Raw genomic sequence first — 14,025 nt, 5'->3', positions numbered from 1 at the left:
AAGATAATTCCAAGTGCATAGAGCCTACTTTTGTTATGTTAGGCCTACTAAGTCTGTCTGCGGTCCATAATTGAAATAGTCCTCCACTGACCAGACCAATGCTAGCCGTGTACCCCTGGAACCTATTTTAAATTGCATAGAGCATACTTTTTTTAATTGTAGGCGTACTAAGTCTGTCTGCGGTCCATAATAGAAATTGTCCTTCACTGACCACACCACTGCTGCCCGTGTACCCCTGGAACCTATTTTAAAGTGCCTACAGCCTACTTTTCTTATGTTAGGCCTACTAAGCCTGTCTGCGGTCCCTCTTTCCAATAGTCCTCCACTGACCAGACCAATGCTGGCCGTGTACCCTGGAACCTATTTTAAATTGCATAGAGCATCCTTTTTTTAATTGTAGGCGTACTAAGTCTGTCTGCGGTCCATAATAGAAATTGTCCTTCACTGACCACATCACTGCTGCCCCTGTACCCCTGTAACCTATTTTAAAGTGCCTACAGCCTACTTTTCTTATGTTAGGCCTACTAAGCCTGTCTGCGGTCCCTCTTTCCAATAGTCCTCCACTGACCAGACCAATGCTGGCCGTGTACCCTGGAACCTATTTTAAATTGCATAGAGCATCCTTTTTTTAATTGTAGGCGTACTAAGTCTGTCTGCGGTCCATAATAGAAATTGTCCTTCACTGACCACATCACTGCTGCCCCTGTACCCCTGGAACCTATTTTAAAGTGCCTACAGCCTACTTCTCTTATGTTAGGCCTACTAAGCCTGTCTGCGGTCCCTCCTTCCAATAGTCCTCCACTGACCAGACCAATGCTGGCCGTGTACCCCTGGAACCTATTTTAAATTGCATAGAGCATCCTTTTTTTAATTGTAGGCGTACTAAGTCTGTCTGCAGTCCATAATAGAAATTGTCCTTCACTGACCACACCACTGCTGCCCGTGTACCCCTGGAACCTATTTTAAAGTGCTTACAGCCGACTTTTCTTATGTTAGGCCTACTAAGCCTGTCTGCGGTCCCTCCTTCCAATAGTCCTCCACTGACCAGACCAATGCTGGCCGTGTACCCCTGGAACCTATTTTAAATTGCATAGAGCATCCTTTTTTTTATTGTAGGCATACTAAGTCTGTCTGCGGTCCATAATAGAAATTGTCCTTCACTGACCACACCACTGCTGCCCGTGTACCCCTGGAACCTATTTTAAAGTGCCTACAGCCTACTTTTCTTATGTTAGGCCTACTAAGCTTGTCTGCGGTCCCTCCTTCCAATAGTCCTCCACTGACCAGAGCAATGCTGGCCGTGTACCCCTGGAACCTATTTTAAATTGCATAGAGCATCCTTTTTTTAATTGTAGGCGTACTAAGTCTGTCTGCGGTCCATAATTGAAATTCTCCTCCACTGACCAGACCAATGCTGGCCGTGTACCCCTGGAACCTAGTTGAAAGTGCATAGAGCCTACTTTTTTTCTTTATTTTATATTTATAAAGCCCAGATGAACTACGCTGTACCACGGTACGAGCTACCCAGTCGACACTTCTTTTGCGGGAAAAGCCATCCCAGCCCTCCACCAGCATGTAAAAGTCCGCATTGTCCATGCACTCAGGCAATCTAAGAGTAGAAAGGTGCACCAGACAACAGACGCATGGACCAGTAGGCATGTCCACGGAAGGTTACGTGTCCATTACGGCGCACTGGCTTAATGTGGTGGATGCATGGTCCACAGGGGACAGCCTACTAAGTCTGTCTGCAGTCCCTAATTCAAATTGTCCTCCGCTGACAACACCAATGCTGCCTGTGTACCCCTGTAACCTTTTTTAAACTGCATTGAGCCAAATTTTTTGTTTAAGGCCTACTACCTTAGGAGAAGACCATGGAGAAATCACCAACCACACAACTGAAGAACCGATATCAAATCTTTGTAGAGGATGAAGATGGCACACCTAAGGATGAAGCAATACCAGCAAGCAAAAAAGAAAAGGGCACACAGCAACAAGTGACAGCAAAAAGTACAGCCAAGAAGCAACGAAGAGTGGTGGTGGTGGGAGACTCACTACTGAGAGGCACAGAAGCAGCCATCTGCAGACGGGACATAACTGCAAGAGAAGTATGCTGCCTTCCAGGTGCGATGATCAAGGATGTGACTGATAGGATACCAAAACTCTTCAGCTCCAAGGACGTCCACCCATTTCTTCTGATACATGTTGGCACCAATGACACGGCAAGGAAGGACCTACCGACAATCTGCAAATACTTTGAAGAGTTGGGGAAGAAAGTAAAGGAACTGGATGCACAGGTAGTTTTTTCTTCTATCCTTCCAGTAGACGGGCATGGCACCAGGAGATGGATCAGGATCCTTGATGCAAACAACTGGCTAAGACGATGGTGCAGACAACTAGGATTTGGATTCCTGGACCACGGTGTGAATTACTTGTACGATGGACTCCTCGCCAGAGACGGACTACACCTCAACAAACCTGGGAAACACACATTCGCCAGAAGACTCGCTACACTCATCAGGAGGGCGTTAAACTAGAAGAAGAGGGGACGGGAAGAAAAACATTAGACTTGAACAAAGAAGATCCAGGAAAACATACTCAGAAGGGAGGTAAGAACATTTCTAAAGCAATCCACAGCGAGGAGATTGGAACAAAACAAAATCCTCTAAACTGCATGCTCGCAAACACCAGAAGCCTGACAAACAAGATGGAAGAACTAGAAGCAGAAATATCTGCAGGTAACTTTGACATAGTGGGAATAACCGAGACATGGTTAGATGAAAGCTATGACTGGGCAGTTAACTTACAGGGTTACAGTCTGTTTAGAAAGGATCGTAAAAATCGGAGAGGAGGAGGGGTTTGTCTCTATGTAAAGTCTTGTCTAAAGTCCACTTTAAGGGAGGATATTAGCGAAGGAAATGAGGATGTCGAGTCCATATGGGTCGAAATTCATGGAGGGAAAAATGGTAACAAAATTCTCATTGGGGTCTGTTACAAACCCCCAAATATAACAGAAACCATGGAAAGTCTACTTCTAAAGCAGATAGATGAAGCTGCAACCCATTATGAGGTCCTGGTTATGGGGTACTTTAACTACCCGGATATTAACTGGGAAAGAGAAACCTGTGAAACCCATAAAGGCAACAGGTTTCTGCTAATAACCAAGAAAAATTATCTTTCACAATTGGTGCAGAATCCAACCAGAGGAGCAGCACTTTTAGACCTAATACTATCTAATAGACCTGACAGAATAACAAATCTGCAGGTGGTCGGGCATCTAGGAAATAGCGACCACAATATTGTACAATTTCACCTGTCTTTCACTATGGGGACTTGTCAGGGAGTCACAAAAACACTGAACTTTAGGAAGGCAAAGTTTGACCAGCTTAGAGATGCCCTTAATCTGGTAGACTGGGACAATATCCTCAGAAATAAGAATACAGATAATAAATGGGAAATGTTTAAGAACATCCTAAATAGGCAGTGTAAGCGGTTTATACCTTGTGGGAATAAAAGGACTAGAAATAGGAAAAACCCAATGTGGCTAAACAAAGAAGTAAGACAGGCAATTAACAGTAAAAAGAAAGCATTTGCACTACTAAAGCAGGATGGCACCATTGAAGCTCTAAAAAACTATAGGAAGAAAAATACTTTATCTAAAAAACTAATTAAAGCTGCCAAAAAGGAAACAGAGAAGCACATTGCTAAGGAGAGTAAAACTAATCCCAAACTGTTCTTCAACTATATCAATAGTAAAAGAATAAAAACTGAAAATGTAGGCCCCTTAAAAAATAGTGAGGAAAGAATGGTTGTAGATGACGAGGAAAAAGCTAACATATTAAACACCTTCTTCTCCACGGTATTCACAGTGGAAAATGAAATGCTAGGTGAAATCCCAAGAAACAATGAAAACCCTATATTAAGGGTCACCAATCTAACCCAAGAAGAGGTGCGAAACCGGCTAAATAAGATTAAAATAGATAAATCTCCGGGTCCGGATGGCATACACCCACGAGTACTAAGAGAACTAAGTAATGTAATAGATAAACCATTATTTCTTATTTTTAGGGACTCTATAGCGACGGGGTCTGTTCCGCAGGACTGGCGCATAGCAAATGTGGTGCCAATATTCAAAAAGGGCTCTAAAAGTGAACCTGGAAATTATAGGCCAGTATGTCTAACCTCTATTGTTGGTAAAATATTTGAAGGGTTTCTGAGGGATGTTATTCTGGATTATCTCAATGAGAATAACTGTTTAACTCCATATCAGCATGGGTTTATGAGAAATCGCTCCTGTCAAACCAATCTAATCAGTTTTTATGAAGAGGTAAGCTATAGGCTGGACCACGGTGAGTCATTGGACGTGGTATATCTCGATTTTTCCAAAGCGTTTGATACCGTGCCGCACAAGAAGTTGGTACACAAAATGAGAATGCTTGGTCTGGGGGAAAATGTGTGTAAATGGGTTAGTAACTGGCTTAGTGATAGAAAGCAGAGGGTGGTTATAAATGGTATAGTCTCTAACTGGGTCGCTGTGACCAGTGGGGTACCGCAGGGGTCAGTATTGGGACCTGTTCTCTTCAACATATTCATTAATGATCTGGTAGAAGGTTTACACAGTAAAATATCGATATTTGCAGATGATACAAAACTATGTAAAGCAGTTAATACAAGAGAAGATAGTATTCTGCTACAGATGGATCTGGATAAGTTGGAAACTTGGGCTGAAAGGTGGCAGATGAGGTTTAACAATGATAAATGTAAGGTTATACACATGGGAAGAAGGAATCAATATCACCATTACACACTGAATGGGAAACCACTGGGTAAATCTGACAGGGAGAAGGACTTGGGGATCCTAGTTAATGATAAACTTACCTGGAGCAGCCAGTGCCAGGCAGCAGCTGCCAAGGCAAACAGGATCATGGGGTGCATTAACCCCTTCCCGACCCATGACGCCACGTAGGCGTCATGAAAGTCGGTGCCAATCCGACCCATGACGCCTATGCGGCGTCATGGAAAGATCGCGTCCCTGCAGATCGGGTGAAAGGGTTAACTCCCATTTCACCCGATCTGCAGGGACAGGGGGAGTGGTAGCCCAGGGGGGTGGCTTCACCCCCCCCCGTGGCTACGATCGCTCTGATTGGCTGTTGAAAGTGAAACTGCCAATCAGAGCGATTTGTAATATTTCACCTATTATAACGGGTGAAATATTACAATCCAGCCATGGCCGATGCTGAAATATCATCGGCCATGGCTGGAAATACTAATGTGCCCCCACCCCACCCCACCGATCGCCCCCCCCAGCCCTCCGATCTGCCCGGTACACTGCCCCGCTCCCCTCCGTCCTGTGCTCCGCTCCCCCCGTGCTCTTGTCCGCTCCCCCCATGCTCCAATCACCCCCCCGTGCTCAAATCACCCCCTCTGCACTCCGATCCACCCCCCCGTGCTCCGTTCCACCCCCCGTGCTCCGTTCCACCCCCCCGTGCTCCGTTCCACCCTCCCCGTGCTCCGTTCCACCCCTCCCGCGCTCCGATTCACCCCCCCATGCTCCGATCCCCCCCCCGTGCTCCCCCCCCTACCCCCCCACCCCATCATACTTACCGATCCTGCCGGGGTCTGTCCGTCTTCTCCCCAGGCGCCGCCATCTTCCAAAATGGTGGGCGCATACGCAGTGCGCCCGCCGAATCTGCCGGCCGGCAGATTCGTTCCAAAGTGCATTTTGATCACTGAGATATAATCTATCTCAGTGATCAAAATAAAAAAATAATAAATGACCCCCCCCTTTGTCACCCCCATAGGTAGTGGACAATTTTATAGGGACAATAAAAAAATAAAGATTTTTTTTTTCCACTAATGTTAGAATAGGGTTAGGGTTAGGGTTAGGGGTAGGGTTAGGGCTAGGGTTAGGGGTAGGGTTAGGGTTAGGGGTAGGGGTAGGGTTAGGGGTAAGGTTAGGGGTAGGGTTAGGGCTAGGGTTAGGGGTAGGGTTAGGGGTAGGGCTAGGGTTAGGGGTAGGGTTAGGGCTAGGGTTAGGGGTAGGGTTAGGGCTAGGGTTAGGGTTTCGGTATGTGCACACGTATTCTGGTCCTCTGCGGATATTTCCGCTGCGGATTTGATAAATCCGCAGTGCTAAACCGCTGCGGATTTATGGCGGATTTACCGCGTTTTTTCTGCGCATTTCACTGCAGTTTTACAACTGCGATTTTCTATTGGAGCAGTTGTAAAACCGCTGCGGAATCCGCACAAAGAAGTGACATGCTGCGGAATGTAAACCGCTGCGTTTCCGTGCAGTTTTTCCGCAGCATGTGTACAGCGATTTTTGTTTCCCATGGGTTTGCATTGAACTGTAAACTCATGGGAAACTGCTGCGGATCCGCAGTGTTTTCCGCAGCGTGTGCACATACCTTTAGAATTAGGCTATGTGCGCACACTGCGGATTGGCCGCTGCGGATTCGCAGCAGTGTTCCATCAGGTTTACAGTACCATGTAAACCTATGGAAAACCAAATCCGCTGTGCCCATGGTGCGGAAAATACCGCGCTGAAACGCTGCGTTGTATTTTCCGCAGCATGTCAATTCTTTGTGCGGATTCCGCAGCGTTTTACACCTGTTCCTCAATAGGAATCCGCAGTTGAAATCCGCACAAAAAACACTGGAAATCCGCGGAAAATCCGCAGGTAAAACGCAGTGCCTTTTACCCGCGGATTTTTCAAAAATGATGCTGAAAAATCTCACACGAATCCGCAAAGTGGGCACATAGCCTTAGGGTTGGAATTAGGGTTGTGATTAGGGTTATGGCTACAGTTGGGATTAGGGTTAGGGGTGTGGGGGGGTTAGTGCTGGAGGTAGAATTGAGGGGTTTCCACTGTTTAGGCACATCAGGGGTCTCCAAACGCAACATGGCGCCACCATTGATTCCAGCCAATCTCGTATTCAAAAAGTCAAATGGTGCTCCCTCAATTCCGAGCCCCGACGTGTGCCCAAACAGTGGTTTACCCCCACATATGGGGTACCAGCATACTCAGGATAAACTGCGCAACAATAACTGGGGTCCAATTTATCCTGTTACCCTTGTGAAAATAAAAAAATGCTTGCTAAAACATCATTTTTGCGGAAAGAAAAATGATTTTTTATTTTCACGGCTCTGCGTTGTAAACGTCTGTGAAGCACTTGGGTTTTCAAAGTGCTCCCCACATATCTAGATAAGTTCCTTGGGGATCTAGTTTCTAAAATGGGGTCACTTGTGGGGGGTTTCTACTGTTTAGGCACACCAGGGGCTCTGCAAACGCAACGTGACGCCCGCAAACCATTCCATCAAATTCTGCATTTCAAAAGTCACTACTTCCCTTCTGAGCCCCGACGTGTGCCCAAACAGTAGTTTACCCCCACATATGGGGTATCACCGTACTCAGGAGAAACTGGACAACAAATATTGGTGTCAAATTTCTCCTGTTACCCTTGGGAAAATTAAAAAATTCTGGGCTAAATAATTATTTTTGAGGAAAGAAAACGTATTTATTATTTTCACGGCTCTGTATTATAAACTTCTGTGAAGCACTTGGGGGTTCAAAGTGCTCACCACACATCTAGATAAGTTTCTTTCGGGGTCTAGTTTCCAAAATGGGGTCACTTGTGGGGGGTTTCTACTGTTAAGCCACATCAGGGGCTCTGCAAACGCAACGTGACGCCCACAGAGCATTCCATCAAAGTCTGCATTTCAAAACGTCACTACTTCACTTCCGAGCCCCGGCATGTGCCCAAAAAGTGGTTTACCCCCACATATGGGGTATCAGCGTACTCAGGAGAAACTGGACAACAACTTTTGTGGTCAAATTTCTCCTGTTACCCTTGGGAAAATAAAAAATTGCAGGCTAAAAATCATTTTTGAGAAAATATTTTTTTATTTTTATTTTCATGGCTCTGCGTTATAAACTTCTGTGAAGCACTTGGGGGTTCAAAGTCCTCACCACACATCTAGATTAGTTCCTTTGGGGGTCTAGTTTCCAAAATGGGGTCATTTCTGGGGGATCTCCAATGTTTAGGCACACAGGGGCTCTCCAAACGTGACATGGTGTCCGCTAATGATTGGAGCTAATTTTCCATTTAAAATGCCAAATGGCGTGCCTTCCCTTCCGAGCCCTACCGTGCGCCTAAACAGTGGTTTACCCCCACATATGGGGTATCAGCGTACTCAGGACAAACTGGACAACAACATTTGGGGTCCAATTTCTCCTATTACCCTTGGCAAAATAGGAAATTCCAGGCTAAAAAAATCATTTTTGAGGAAAGAAAAATTATTTTTTATTTTCATGGCTCTGCGTTATAAACTTCTGTGAAGCACCTGGGGGTTTAAAGTGCTCAATATGCATCTAGATAAGTTCCTTGGGGGGGTCTAGTTTCCAAAATGGGGTCACTTGTGGGGGATCTCCAATGTTTAGGCACACAGGGGCTCTCCAAACGCGACATGGTGTCCGCTAACAATTGGAGCTAATTTTCCATTCAAAAAGTCAAATGGCACGCCTTCCCTTCCGAGCCCTGCCGTGTGCCCAAACAGTGGTTTACCCCCACATATGAGGTATCGGCGTACTCGGGAGAAATTGCCCAACAAATTTTATGATCCATTTTATCCTATTGCCCATGTGAAAATGAAAAAATTGAGGCGAAAAGAATTTTTTGTGTGAAAAAAAAAGTACTTTTTCATTTTTACAGATCAATTTGTGAAGCACCTGAGGGTTTAAAGTGCTCACTAGGCATCTAGATAAGTTCCTTGGGGGTAATTAAACACAACCACAGATACACCACAACACTATATACTTATAACTCAGCCATAATGGCAATATATACTTGTGAAATATAAGTGACCAGTGCTCTGTGGAAGAAAAGAATGTGGACTGAAACCACTATTCAAGGACAAGAACACCCACAACCAAGATATAGACTAGTACCAGGTAAAACGCCAGGCAGAGAATAGATATAAAAATGCCTTTATTGTATATGACTGGCAAATGAATATATTTTAACAATACATAATTTGTGCGCACAAAAACAAAGGGAATTATTTAACAATAAAAAACATATAAAACCAATGTATGTATACAATAAAAGATGGAATATTATATCGGACTGACCCAAAAAATAGTCTAATATTGTTTATATAAAGGTAGGAGCAACCACTAAAAATAGCCACATGTCTAGAAAATACACGTAAGGTGACCAAAATAAATTAAAAAAATGAAAAAAAAAAACATATAAAAAGAGCCACAATAAAAAATGAACAATAAAAAATGTGGTGAAAAAATCCCAAAGGTGGTATATGAGGAACAACTGTCCTACTAAAGTGCTATGTGATAAAAAATATATATATAAGTGCACAAAGAGTAATGTGCAAAATAAGCAATATACGATAATAAAGTGCAAATTTAGCAAAAAGTGTATGCAATGGCAGTGCAAAAAACCACATCTAAACCATTTGGCTCCAAAGTACAGTTAGGTCCATATATATTTGGACTGAGACAACATTTTTCTACTTTTGGTTATAGACATTACCACAATGAATTTTAAACAAAGCAATTTAGATTCAGTTGATGTTCAGACTTTCAGCTTTCATTTGAGGGTATCCACATTAAAATTGGATGAAGGGTTTAGGAGTTTCAGCTCCTTAGCAAGCGCCATCCTGTTTTTAAAGGGACCAAAAGTAATTGGACAATTGACACCAAGGCTATTTTATGGATAGGTGTGGGCAATCCCTTCATTATGTAATTCTCAATTAAGCAGATAAAAGGCCTGGAGTTGATTTGAGGTGTGGTGCTTGCATTTGGAAGGTTTTGCTGTGAAGTAAACATGCGGTCAAAGGAGCTCTCCATGCAGGTGAAACAAGCCATCCTTAAGCTGCAAAAACAGAAAAAAACTTATTCGAGAAATTGCTACATTATTAAGAGTGGCAAAATCTACAGTTTGGTACATCCTGAGAAAGAAAGAAAGCACTGGTGAACTCATAAATGCAAAAAGACCTGGGCGCCCACGGAAGACAACAATGGTGGATGATCGCAGAATAATCTCCATGGTGAAGAGAAACCCCTTCACAACAGCCAACCAAGTGATCAACACTCTCCAGGAGGTAGGCGTATCAATATCCAAATCTACCATAAAGAGAAGACTGCAGGAAAGTAAATACAGAGGGTTCACTGCATGGTGCAAGCCACTCATAAGCATCAAGAATAAAATGGCTAGACTGGACTTTGCTAAAAAACATCTAAAAAAGCCATCACAGTTCGGGAAGAACATTATTTGGACAGATTAAACCAAGATCAACCTCTACCAGAATGATGGAAAGAGAAAAGTATGGCGAAGGCTTGGTACAGCTCAGGATCCAAAGCATACCACATCATCTGTAAAACACAGCGGAGGCAGTGTGATGGCTTGGGCATGCATGGCTGCCAGTGGCACTGGGTCACTAGTGTTTATTGATGATGTGACACAGGACAGAAGCAGCCGAATGACTTCTGAGGTATTCAGAGACATACTGTGTGCTGAGATCCAGCCAAATGCAGCCAAACTGATTGGTCGTCGTTTCATACTACAGATGGACAATGGCCCAAAACATAAAGCCAAAGCAACCCAGGAGTTTATTAAAGCAAAGAAGTGGAATATTCTTGAATGGCCAAGTCAGTCACCTGATCTCAACCCAATTGAGCATGCATTTCACTTGTTAAAAACTAAACTTCAGACAGAAATGCCCACAAACAAACAGCAACTGAAAACCACCGCAGTGAAGGCCTGGCACAGCATCAAAAAGGAGGAAACACAGCGTCTGGTGATGTCCATGAGTTCAAGACTTCAGGCAGTCATTGCCAACAAAGGGTTTTCAACCAAGTACTAAAAATGAACATTTTATTTAAAATTATTGAATCTGTCCAATTACTTTTGGTCCCTTTAAAAACAGGGTGGCACATGTTAAGGAGCTGAAACGCCTAAACCCTTCATCCAATTTTAATGTGGATACCCTCAAATGAAAGCTGAAAGTCTGAATTTCAACTGCATCTGAATTGTTTTGTTTAAAATTCATTGTGGTAATGTCTATAACCAAAATTAGAAAAATGTTGTCTCTGTCCAAATATATATGGACCTAACTGTATATGGTAGTGTAACCAGTAATCAGCTGCCTGTAACACAATAAGGCTGCAGAAAAAGGTGCAATCATCTGTGCAATACTGGGCTTTCAATCAGAAGTTATATACTGTGTCAAAAAAGGATTGCACCACAAATGTACTCCACAGTACTAAGTGAATAAAGGTGCTATCGTGCAGTATACAATACTATGCTATAATAAGAAAGGACACATCATGCCTCAAATGAAATATGGCCAAAATATGTGCGGCTATCGCTGACGGGCTCCTCTGGAGTAGCGCACACAGCTACATACAGACTCCAGCAGGTGTACCACCACAAGGTGCAAATTAACATAGGTAATATAGAAGCGCACCGTACCTTATCCAACAAAAATCAGGGTCAGTCCGGTCCTTTGAAAGAACGCACCCCGACGCGCGTTTCGGATCTAAGTCCTTCGTCAGGGGGTGACTCATGGAGCGCCTAGGCGCTATATATATAGTGTGTGTCCCCAAACTAGCATCAGCTGCCCGGGTGTAGGCGGCGCATGCGCGGTCCTTTCGCTTCCGGGATCCGAGCCGTCCGCGTCACGCAGCCGGACGTACGGGGGCAGAGTACCCGACGTCACCATAGCTACGAGGACGCAGCGCGGCCGAATCCCTTCACGCCGACCGCGCATGCGCACCACCAAGAGCCGCGTCTAGAGTAGGTGGAAGCCAGAGCAGAACTTTATCAGCCGTAGCCACTGCAGTGCAAGGCGAGTAAGAATGATTAAAGACAGGCCAGATGTATATCTACCCCAGAGTATCACTACTACGCTATATAAAGATAGGTAAGGGAAATCACCTAACCACTCATATTCAGGGTCGTATATAAGAGCGGTCAATTAATTAATGGGTACCCTTGTCAACCCGCCCTGTATATAAGAGCGGTTAGTTACACCACCACAAAAAGTCCTTGCTGCATATTAAAAAAATCACTACGGACCACATATAAAAGTGGTCAATACACGGCTCATCCTATCATCCTGCATAGAAAAATCGGTTGTTATCCAAAAGGATAATAACAACCAAAAAGGCTTACGATGCTAATAGAAGCTAAATAATTGGTGATAAAAACCTTCCAAATCAAAAAATTAGCTTTTCCGGCTCTATTGTAGAGAATTAATAAATTAATAAATATGAAGAAATCAAACCTGCAATAATGTATAGAACAATATGTGCATAAGGGAGAACCCGAATATGTATCTAAGTATATATATAGGGGGCTAAGGTTGCACATATACAGTGGGGCAAAAAAGTATTTAGTCAGTCAGCAATAGTGCAAGTTCCACCACTTAAAAAGATGAGAGGCGTCTGTAATTTACATCATAGGTAGACCTCAACTATGGGAGACAAACTGAGAAAAAAAAATCCAGAAAATCACATTGTCTATTTTTTTTATAATTTTTTTTGCATATTATGGTGGAAAATAAGTATTTGGTCAGAAACAAACAATCAAGATTTCTGGCTCTCACAGACCTGTAACTTCTTCTTTAAGAGTCTCCTCTTTCCTCCACTCATTACCTGTAGTAATGGCACCTGTTTAAACTTGTTATCAGTATAAAAAGACACCTGTGCACACCCTCAAACAGTCTGACTCCAAACTCCACTATGGTGAAGACCAAAGAGCTGTCGAAGGACACCAGAAACAAAATTGTAGCCCTGCACCAGGCTGGGAAGACTGAATCTGCAATAGCCAACCAGCTTGGAGTGAAGAAATCAACAGTGGGAGCAATAATTAGAAAATGGAAGACATACAAGACCACTGATAATCTCCCTCGATCTGGGGCTCCACGCAAAATCCCACCCCGTGGGGTCAGAATGATCACAAGAACGGTGAGCAAAAGTCCCAGAACCACGCGGGGGGACCTAGTGAATGAACTGCAGAGAGCTGGGACCAATGTAACAAGGCCTACCATAAGTAACACACTACGCAACCATGGACTCAGATCCTGCAGTGCCAGACGTGTCCCACTGCTTAAGCCAGTACATGTCCGGGCCCGTCTGAAGTTTGCTAGAGAGCATTTGGATGATCCAGAGGAGTTTTGGGAGAATGTCCTATGGTCTGATGAAACCAAACCGGAAGTGTTTGGTAGAAACACAACTTGTCGTGTTTGGAGGAAAAAGAATACTGAGTTGCATCCATCAAACACCATAGCTACTGTAAAGCATGGTGGTGGAAACATCATGCTTTGGGGCTGTTTCTCTGCAAAGGGGCCAGGACGACTGATCCGGGTACATGAAAGAATGAATGGGGCCATGTATCGTGAGATTTTGAGTGCAAACTTCCTTCCATCAGCAAGGGCATTGAAGATGAAACGTGGCTGGGTCTTTCAACATGACAATGATCCAAAGCACACCGCCAGGGCAACGAAGGAGTGGCTTCGTAAGAAGCATTTCAAGGTCCTGGAGTGGCCTAGCCAGTCTCCAGATCTCAACCCTATAGAAAACCTTTGGAGGGAGTTGAAAGTCCGTGTTGCCAAGCGAAAAGCCAAAAACATCACTGCTCTAGAGGAGATCTGCATGGAGGAATGGGCCAACATACCAACAACAGTGTGTGGCAACCTTGTGAAGACTTACAGAAAACGTTTGACCTCTGTCATTGCCAACAAAGGATATATTACAAAGTATTGAGATGACCTTTTGTTTCTGACCAAATACTTATTTTCCACCATAATATGCAAATAAAATGTTAAAAAAAACAGACAATGTGATTTTATGGATTTTTTTTCTCAGTTTGTCTCCCATAGTTGAGGTCTACCTATGATGTAAATTACAGACGCCTCTCATCTTTTTAAGTGGTGGAACTTGCACTATTGCTGAATGACTAAATACTTTTTTGCCCCACTGTATATAGGTTTGTTCCACAATCCCATGAG

Source organism: Ranitomeya imitator, chromosome 1 (assembly GCF_032444005.1).
Source record: "Ranitomeya imitator isolate aRanImi1 chromosome 1, aRanImi1.pri, whole genome shotgun sequence".
NCBI classification, from domain to species: domain Eukaryota; kingdom Metazoa; phylum Chordata; class Amphibia; order Anura; family Dendrobatidae; genus Ranitomeya; species Ranitomeya imitator.
The sequence above is the reverse complement of the archived record's forward strand: the minus strand, read 5'-3'. Positions refer to the sequence as shown.